The sequence below is a fragment of the Augochlora pura genome, chromosome 5, assembly GCF_028453695.1.
Source record: "Augochlora pura isolate Apur16 chromosome 5, APUR_v2.2.1, whole genome shotgun sequence".
NCBI lineage: Eukaryota > Metazoa > Arthropoda > Insecta > Hymenoptera > Halictidae > Augochlora > Augochlora pura.
Genome location: NC_135776.1, coordinates 13756030 through 13764309, shown reverse-complemented (window position 1 = coordinate 13764309; position 8280 = coordinate 13756030). Strand labels below are relative to the sequence as shown.

Sequence of the window (8280 nt, the reverse complement as noted above, 5' to 3'; positions counted from 1 at the left end):
TTTTCAACTGAAATTATTTAATATATATATATATATATTAAATAATTTCAGTTGAAAAAGCTAAAAAATCACCGGAAATAAATGGCTCAGCAATTATCCATTACGGTGCAGTGGTTAATTAACTGTATTAATACAGCTATAAGTATTAAATACAATCGTAACTGGATAAAGCATTTTTTAATATTAAACAAATTCGAGAGACAAGGGCGCGGGCATATTTAATCGATGTTCGACGGAAATTAAAATTTCGGTCTCAGATTTAAAAAATCGGTTCTCGTGATTTGTGAACGCATACCGTTATTCCGGCCGCCTACGGGGGAGTATAATAATGTAATAAAAACCGATGAACTTGTCCCGGCAGACCCAATAACAATAAAATATCATGCCTCCGAGGAAGACAATCCCATAAGGATCGGCGTTTATACCGGGGTCCTGTTTCGATAGGGTCCTGTAACGAATCGCGCGATGCGTATCGATATTTCGCGTAGGCGTTTCGAAATCCGTTTTACGCGTTTTGCAAAATGAATTATCCGTCCGAGCGAATTTCGAGACGGCATGATTTACGAACGTCTGTATGCTGGAACGATTTACCGTTTAATTTGCAATTCCATCGGGAAGTAATTGAAGATTTTTATCGAAGTCACGTTTTCTTGGAACGGAGGACGAGGAGGGAATAATAATACTCTTATCGAACGACGGCTCTTGTTATTTTCTGAATTTTTCCGAGAATTTTCTTCCGTATCAAATATAATATTTTAATTCCTGGGTAATAATTGTTTACGAGTTGGCCGTAATTATATGACGGCAACGAGCGAATGATACAGTTTTTCAACAAATGAAAAACTGTAGACTGATTAAAAATACTTCAAGGGTAAATATAGTTTATTTTAGACTTGTTAAAGAAAATAGTAATTTTCTGCGTAGCTTTTACATTTTGCATTTGTACAATGTTAATTACTAGACTGTAGATTATTATACATTTAGTGTGCGTGTATAAATGTTTAAAAGGCGAGAATATTGCATATTGCTGTACCTGGTGTTAATACTTTTACTCTACTTTGATTAAAAGAAATTTTTTATAAGGCAAAAGATTATCTCTTTGCTGTTTTCAATATTTAAATAACTCGTGCGAAAATGGTAATCTTTGATAAAGATCTACAGTCTGTTAATTATATCGTATATATTTTATAAAAGGGAATATTACATTATGAAATATATTATAAAATATTATATTATGAGATATATTATAAAATATTATATTATGAAATTTATTATAAAATATGTTATAAAATATTATGTATTTGTGCTATATTATAAGATATAGGGAACGGCAATTTTCTTTGAATAAGTACATTACAATCCTACGATAGTTCTGACTGATCTAACAGATTGAATTGTTCTTGTTACAGAGAATTCACGGAGCTCGCGTGTCTAGGTTATCTACAAATCACATTGCAGTAAGTATCAAGAAATTTATTCGTCACATTTCTTAATCTTTTAATGAATCATTCAAAGAACCAAATTAATCGGCACTAAAATCTCGCGAATGCATTGAAATTTCTATTATTTAATCAAATCATATCAAACTTAGAAGCTACGACTAACTGTTAATAATGAATCACAACGAAATTTCTATTATAAACATCGATACAAATATTATTAATATATTAAATTGAATAAGAGGCGACCAATTTCGTTGCATGAAAAATTGCTGATTTCATTTGTAGAAGCGTAAATTCGATTTGCAATACAGTTAATTCGGGATACAAGAAGATGAATGCGATGCGAAAAGAAGTTAATTCTCAGACACGGAATTAATTTTCGCTTCACAGGCAAAACCTGTAGCCGCGCTGCTTTGCGTATAAATATGTTCGACTCGCTGACGTACGCGATCTAAGAGAAACTTCGGCGAGCGCGGAGGGTAAAGAAACTCGTTCCGCGCGAAACTTTTCGCTTCTCTCAGGGCACAGATTTTTCGAAGTTCCTCGGGGCTCCGTCGTAAATCCCGCGCTAATTTCTCGCCGTGGCGAAAGTATTGCTGCCCTGGCGGCATGTAATAGGTCGGCACTCACCTGTGCTTAAGACGGAAGGGACGTCCCGCCGAGTAATCCAATCTGGCTGTTACTCCATCAATGTGCTCCAAGATGCCACCGCAGATTGCGGGATCATTGTCGGACAGTGTTTTAGTGCATTCTGTCACGCGAATTTAGCGACTGTGCTGCTCTCCCCCCACCATCACCCTCTCTGGACCCATTCGGCCGAATCGGACACCGGGATCGGGAATTCAATTTGTCGAAATGGCGGCGGTCGCACGAAATTCCCATTTTTCCTTCCGTGCAATTGGATAATTGCTGCTTTTTTAAATCTTCCCCTGCCGGATTAAAATGTAACAACGTTATTACTCAAATGAACTTTCCCGCCTTGGTTGATGAACATTTTTGTAGAAAATCTTGCTCCAATAAGTTATGCATTCGCCAACGAGTTTCTAATATTAACCATCTCAGTGGTTAATATTATTAGAATTGGTAATCGTTAACTAGGATACAGATACTTTAATATTACGTTCGCTTCTTCCTGGTCTTTATATTTATTACGTTTAATTAAACTAGGTGTTTTACACGATAGTGGCGCGTTTAATAAAGCAAAGGTTACAGGTAATAATAAGGCGAGGAAGAATGATAAATATCATAGGAGACATCTATTTTTTAATCGCGTAATTGTGTACGGTGTAATCAGCGTTAGAAATATATTAAAGAACCCCAAATTGCATCAATAAATTAATAACTTAATTTCAACCCTTTGTTAAAATACGAAATAATGCTTATTGATAAATCAATAATTAACATCTGCAATTTAAGCAACACACTTTCCCGATGAGCGAATAATATTTTAACAATTGTTGTTGCTCGTCGGAGACCGTGCAATTCACGGCGCTGATTTCCAAATTGCCGCGACACTGTTCCGTAATTTTCCGTTTATCCGGGAAAGTTTTGTAAATGGTTTTCCCAGAGGAAAATTCGCGGGCGGGATTCGCGACCGAAAGCAATCTCTAGCACGACCTATACGAACTGCAGAATCGACTAATAATTTTAAGCCACGTTGAACCGTATCTTCCACACTTTCGATCAATATAAACTATACATATGTATAGTAGGATACATATACAGGCGCCGAGGAAACCCGGCAACTTGGGAGTGTTGTTATAGCACACGCAATGTTTGAGCATAGTTGGATCGATCTTTGGAACTTTTATTGCGCGATATCGTTGTTTAATCGTTATTTCTGCATCCGCGCCAGAGATCCCGGTTAAATGGAAAACTTTCCTGCCGAGATTCTTCTGAGCCGCGCCGTAATCTCCGCTAAAATTGATACGTAATACAGTTCCGAACAATGGATATTGAAAACGCGAACTTCGGAATGCCGTTTGATCCTGCGTCTATCTTGCATTATTTGCAAATATCGCAACTCCGAGTTTCATTAAGTTTTATGGCTCAAGCGAAGTCTTCGTTTATTTATAAAAATTTATTATTTTAATTCGTAACTGTGAAGAAATCGTAAAATTAAAATATATCTTTAGCCCGTTTAGTATTATTATTTTACTGTTACTTGTTATATGTAATATGAAAAAAGTCGACGAAAAATTCAGGTCAATTCTACAGATTTCTTCTTTCTTTCTCTTGTTAGAATTAACGTTATTTAAAATATATTTTTAGCTCGTTTGCTATTATTATTTTACTATTGTTATACGCAATATGAAAAAAGTCGACGAAAAATTCAGGTCAATTTTACAAATTTCTTCTTTCTTTCTCTTGTTAGAGTTAACGATGTTTTCCCTCCAAAGTTCATTTATTTAAATATGTGCCGTGGAAGATAAAATTATACTATCGTCCGAATAGTGTGGAGTGAAACTGTATTTGATATTCTCCGTTAGCGTTTCACGTCTGTAGTAATTCGAGGAAAGAAAATATCGAACTGTTTGCCTCGAAAGCGTGTTCAGAATATATTCCGGGGAGACGGTAATCGTCGGACGGGTTCTCCTAGAACCATATGCAGAAAGGAGAACGGAAGGTCATCGGTAATTTCATTCCACGGTCCGAATTGATCCGGTTATCACGGCGAAAGAAAAATTCCCGCGGAACGACGGTTTTCCGGTCCGGCGGTCCTTCCGGCGGCGCGGCGTCTTGCATAACCAACGACGCTACGTCGCCGTTCCAGTATCCACCGTCTCGAACTATCCGCGTTGAATCCATTCCCGGACCATCGGCGAAGATATTGCGCTCATGGCGGTCATTAAATTCGCTCGCGGACACGTATCCGCCGTATGGTGTGGAGGGAACGCCGGGCGACTGGATTTTCGTATACGTTCCTGGAAAATCGCGTCGCCTGTTCCACTTGCTTATTTTCACTTTTTCATTCGCCATTTGGTTATTTTCTATTCGTCATACTCTTACGTTTCATCGTCTTGCGCAGTTACTATTATTAGTATTATATTTTATATTAACGTCACGTATTCTTCAGCAAGATTTTTAATAATTATAACTTTTTATTTAAGTACGATTTTGTGGATGCAGATTATATACGAAATATTGAATGACAGACTTTTGTATGCGCAAAAACCATGACATTAGTATAACAATATAGTGGCATTAGTAGAGTAATTCATAATGGAATTAATATAATATTATTTCTGTACTATAAAAATAATTATCCTCGTAATGAACTCCGTAATTCAGCAGAACAGTGTTTTACGAAGAGGATGGAATTTTCTGAAAGACTCGAAGCCATCGTCCACCCTCTGAAAGCCCTATTTCCTCGAGCCCGCGATCCCTAAAGGGCAATCGGTGTCGAGAGCCATTAGCCGACGATTTCCAATTAAACCTTGCCGAAGAACTTCACAGCAGAAAGGGTCCGAAAAGAATTCCGTAGTTGCCGAAAATCAGTCGCAGCGCCGTGCCGCTGATGCACCGGAACGGGGTATACGGCCTTATGCACCGCGCGCATTAGATCGATCGCAGCCCTACAGAGGAAACTGCATTGCAGCTACCGAACACGCGGACCGACCTGAAATTTCCAATTTCGACGTGTCTCGATTCCATGATTCTCGAAAGTCGGCGCTCCGGTGTCCCCCTAATTCTCATTTCGTTGCAGTTCACGGGGAGCCCGCGTTCCCATAAATTATGGGAAAACGATCTCCGTTCGCTCGCGAGACGATTACCAACGAAAATAAGTGGCGACCGATCGCCATAATCGATCGCGCGGTGCTTAATTATGTTTGCGGATGAAAAATGAACGGGACAACGTTTTCGCAGCGAGTTTCGTCGCGCGCCGCGTTTATGCGTGCACATGACTCGTTTTTATCGGGACCATCGATCTATGCGGCGCGTGAAAATGTTTAAAAAGACCGCGGAATATTTACGATAAATTTTGTGGGAATATTGCATCGTTCAGAGTTCGCAAAAAAGTAGTCCGATTTAAAAGTATAGCTATTTTATGATAATCCTACTAATAAAAGGGTAATAATTCTATTTAGTATAATAATTATAGTAACTGTAATAATTGTACTAAGTTGCAATAATGATTAGGGATGATTTATTATTTATTATATATATATAATATATGTATAGTATATTATGGTATATAGTATATTATTATAATATATGTATAGTATATTATCGTTCAGAGTTCGCAAAAAGTAGTCCGATTTAAAAGTATAGCTAATTTATGATAATCCTACTAATAAAAGGGGAATAATTCTATTTAGTATAATAATTATAGTAACTGCAATAATTGTACTAAGTTGTAATAATAATTAGGGATGATTTATTATTTATTATATACATATATTATATGTATAGTATATTATGTCGTTCGGTAAAGGATGAAAATATTCTTCGCAATCTACATAACATTATGACAATCAAGAAAGGAGCCAGAAAGCAGCTTCTTTTCGTAAAACGACAATTCTAGCACTAATTCGCACAATGCCGTATTTTCGACTTAACCTACTTCTAGATCGATACTTCAATTTATCCGATGTCAAGGAAATTCCGCGCGAACGGTTCGCGCGAAAAATCTTCGCGACAGATTTACTGCTAAGTCCCGTATAAATCTGGCGAGCTGAAAACCTGGGGAAAGGATTGAATAAATAACATATTAACTTTCGGGTAGCTCCGCGTTCGAGGAAACTGGGGACGTAGCAACATATCGAGCACTCGGAAAAATTAGCTCACGAAGCGAGGCACAGTGTTCCGGCTTCAAGAACTATTCCATAGAACGTGTCCCATAAAACGTTACACGTACAACACACAAATATAAAATACAGATTTAGAAGGGAAAAACTAATAGTTCGTAATCTTTCTTTAAATCAAAAATAGCAATGGAAATTTATCGAAATTTATTATCTAATAAATGCGAGAAATATAGTAATATAGTAATATTCAGTATGACTATTTTTCAATTATTTCTAGCGAATTTTTTAGTGCGATGTCTTTAGTGGTTCAAAATTTATAACAATTTATCTAGCAAATGCAAGAAATATGTAATAATCAGTATAATTATTTTCCAATTATTTTTGGAGAAATTTTCATTGCGATATTTCTAACGGTTCAAAAGTGATAACGATTTGCCAGTGAATTCTCGGTGCCGGACCGCTGTGCGAACGCGCGTCTCTGAAAAATCAACAGACATTAGGAGCGACCCGGATTAATTCGGTGTGTCGAAGTTCATTATCGAGCCGCGCTGATTACCGAGACACTGTGTGTACATCGGACTCGGAAATAGCGAAGAAAATTTGCTAGGGAAAGGTGCCGCTCTCTCTCTCTCTCTCTCTCTCATCGACCGGCGCGGAAATTAAAATGATCCCGTCCACGCAATCAACGTACGTACTCAGAAACGCAGCTTGCTCGAATATTTGCTTCATTAGTGTCCCGAGTGTCGTCGACTGTGATGGATTTGCATTTCATTAAGCTCACAAGAAGTTTAATTACTAATTCGCGATATTTTACAGCCGGCGTTCCGCGCCGTTCCTCCGCGATGTTTGCGTTTCAACGAGCTCGGTGGTTAAACAAGATGTTGGAATGTTTTTTTGTTCTCTGCGTGTTTTTTTTTTTTCGTTCGTTTGTATTCTGTTAGCCGTGTTTGCGATCTGTGTTTCTTAGTGTTAATATTACAGTGTTTGCAAAAGCACGTGCTGGAATATCGTTCCTCGAATTTGTCACAATCTCTAAAGAAATCTTATTACTTATGTAAGTAATTTCGTTCGAGTTTTTCAAAAATTTAAACAAGGATAAAATAACGTGTATAAAGTATTCTTGATTTTTGTTTGTTTATTAGAATAAACGATGGATGGTGAAATAGCGCGTGAAAAGATCTCGTGATTTCCATTTCGATATTTAACGCTTTGCCTGACAATATCTCACTGCGAAATGGTTGCCATTATTATTAAAAAAAACTACATGCGGATAAACTGTTCAGAGTGCGCCGTTTTAATAAAAAAATCCATAAAATCCGCAGTCCAGTTATATCCGTGAAACTAATAAAAATCAGCAGACTTCTTCCAATCGCGCGAGACGATAACAGCCGAGCAACTTGTATTCGCGCAAGTTTCCCCGAGAAATCGAAAACTGTTGCGATTCGGCAAAATTGTGTTCGACGGAGTAGCGCGAGTAATTGACAGTGAACTGTGCGACGAACGACGCGACACGCTAGTTTGTCAAGATAGTTGATTGGTTGAAAGCCCGAGGCACGACTCGACATTGGAACTTCCGCGATTGTTTATCGCAGACAGGCGTCTAATGACACGCGGTTTGCAATAGACGAGAAGTTAAGAAGTTCACGGAGTTCATAAGTTTTCCTATCAGCGGGACGTTCTTCGGCTGTGCGACAGTCGTCTCGTTCCTGGAAAAGTTGCGTCGGCGGACGCGTGTTCGGAAAATTGATAGATCTCCTCGCGAATTTTAGATGACTGGGTGTATATTCTTGTTTCGAGTCTTCCGCGAACTTTGAGCTCTTGGCGAATGACATTCAATGATTTGTAATATTACAATATATTTATTAATGTACATTTATTTGATAGTAAATTCCGGGTACCTGATGTAAGCCCAGGGGACACGATTTTAAATAAACCAATTAGTATATATTGTGTTTTATATATTATAGTATATATATTGTATATATTAATACAATATTATAATAATATAACATATATTATACACAATACTATATAGTATATATACTGTATATATTATAGTACAGTATAGATTAACCCTTTGCACTCGAATG

The 8280-nt window shown here is 37.5% G+C and overlaps 1 protein-coding gene across 2 annotated transcripts in view; it reads left to right on the top strand.

Moving 5' to 3' along the window:
* LOC144469807 (octopamine receptor beta-2R) overlaps positions 1-8280 on the top strand; it is an 89268-nt gene that overhangs the window by 40103 nt on the left and 40885 nt on the right. For both annotated transcript variants that reach the window (XM_078180468.1, XM_078180470.1), the window contains exon 2: positions 1410-1457. The gene's annotated coding sequence lies outside the window, so the exon portion shown is untranslated. The remainder of the gene's footprint in view (positions 1-1409; positions 1458-8280) is intronic.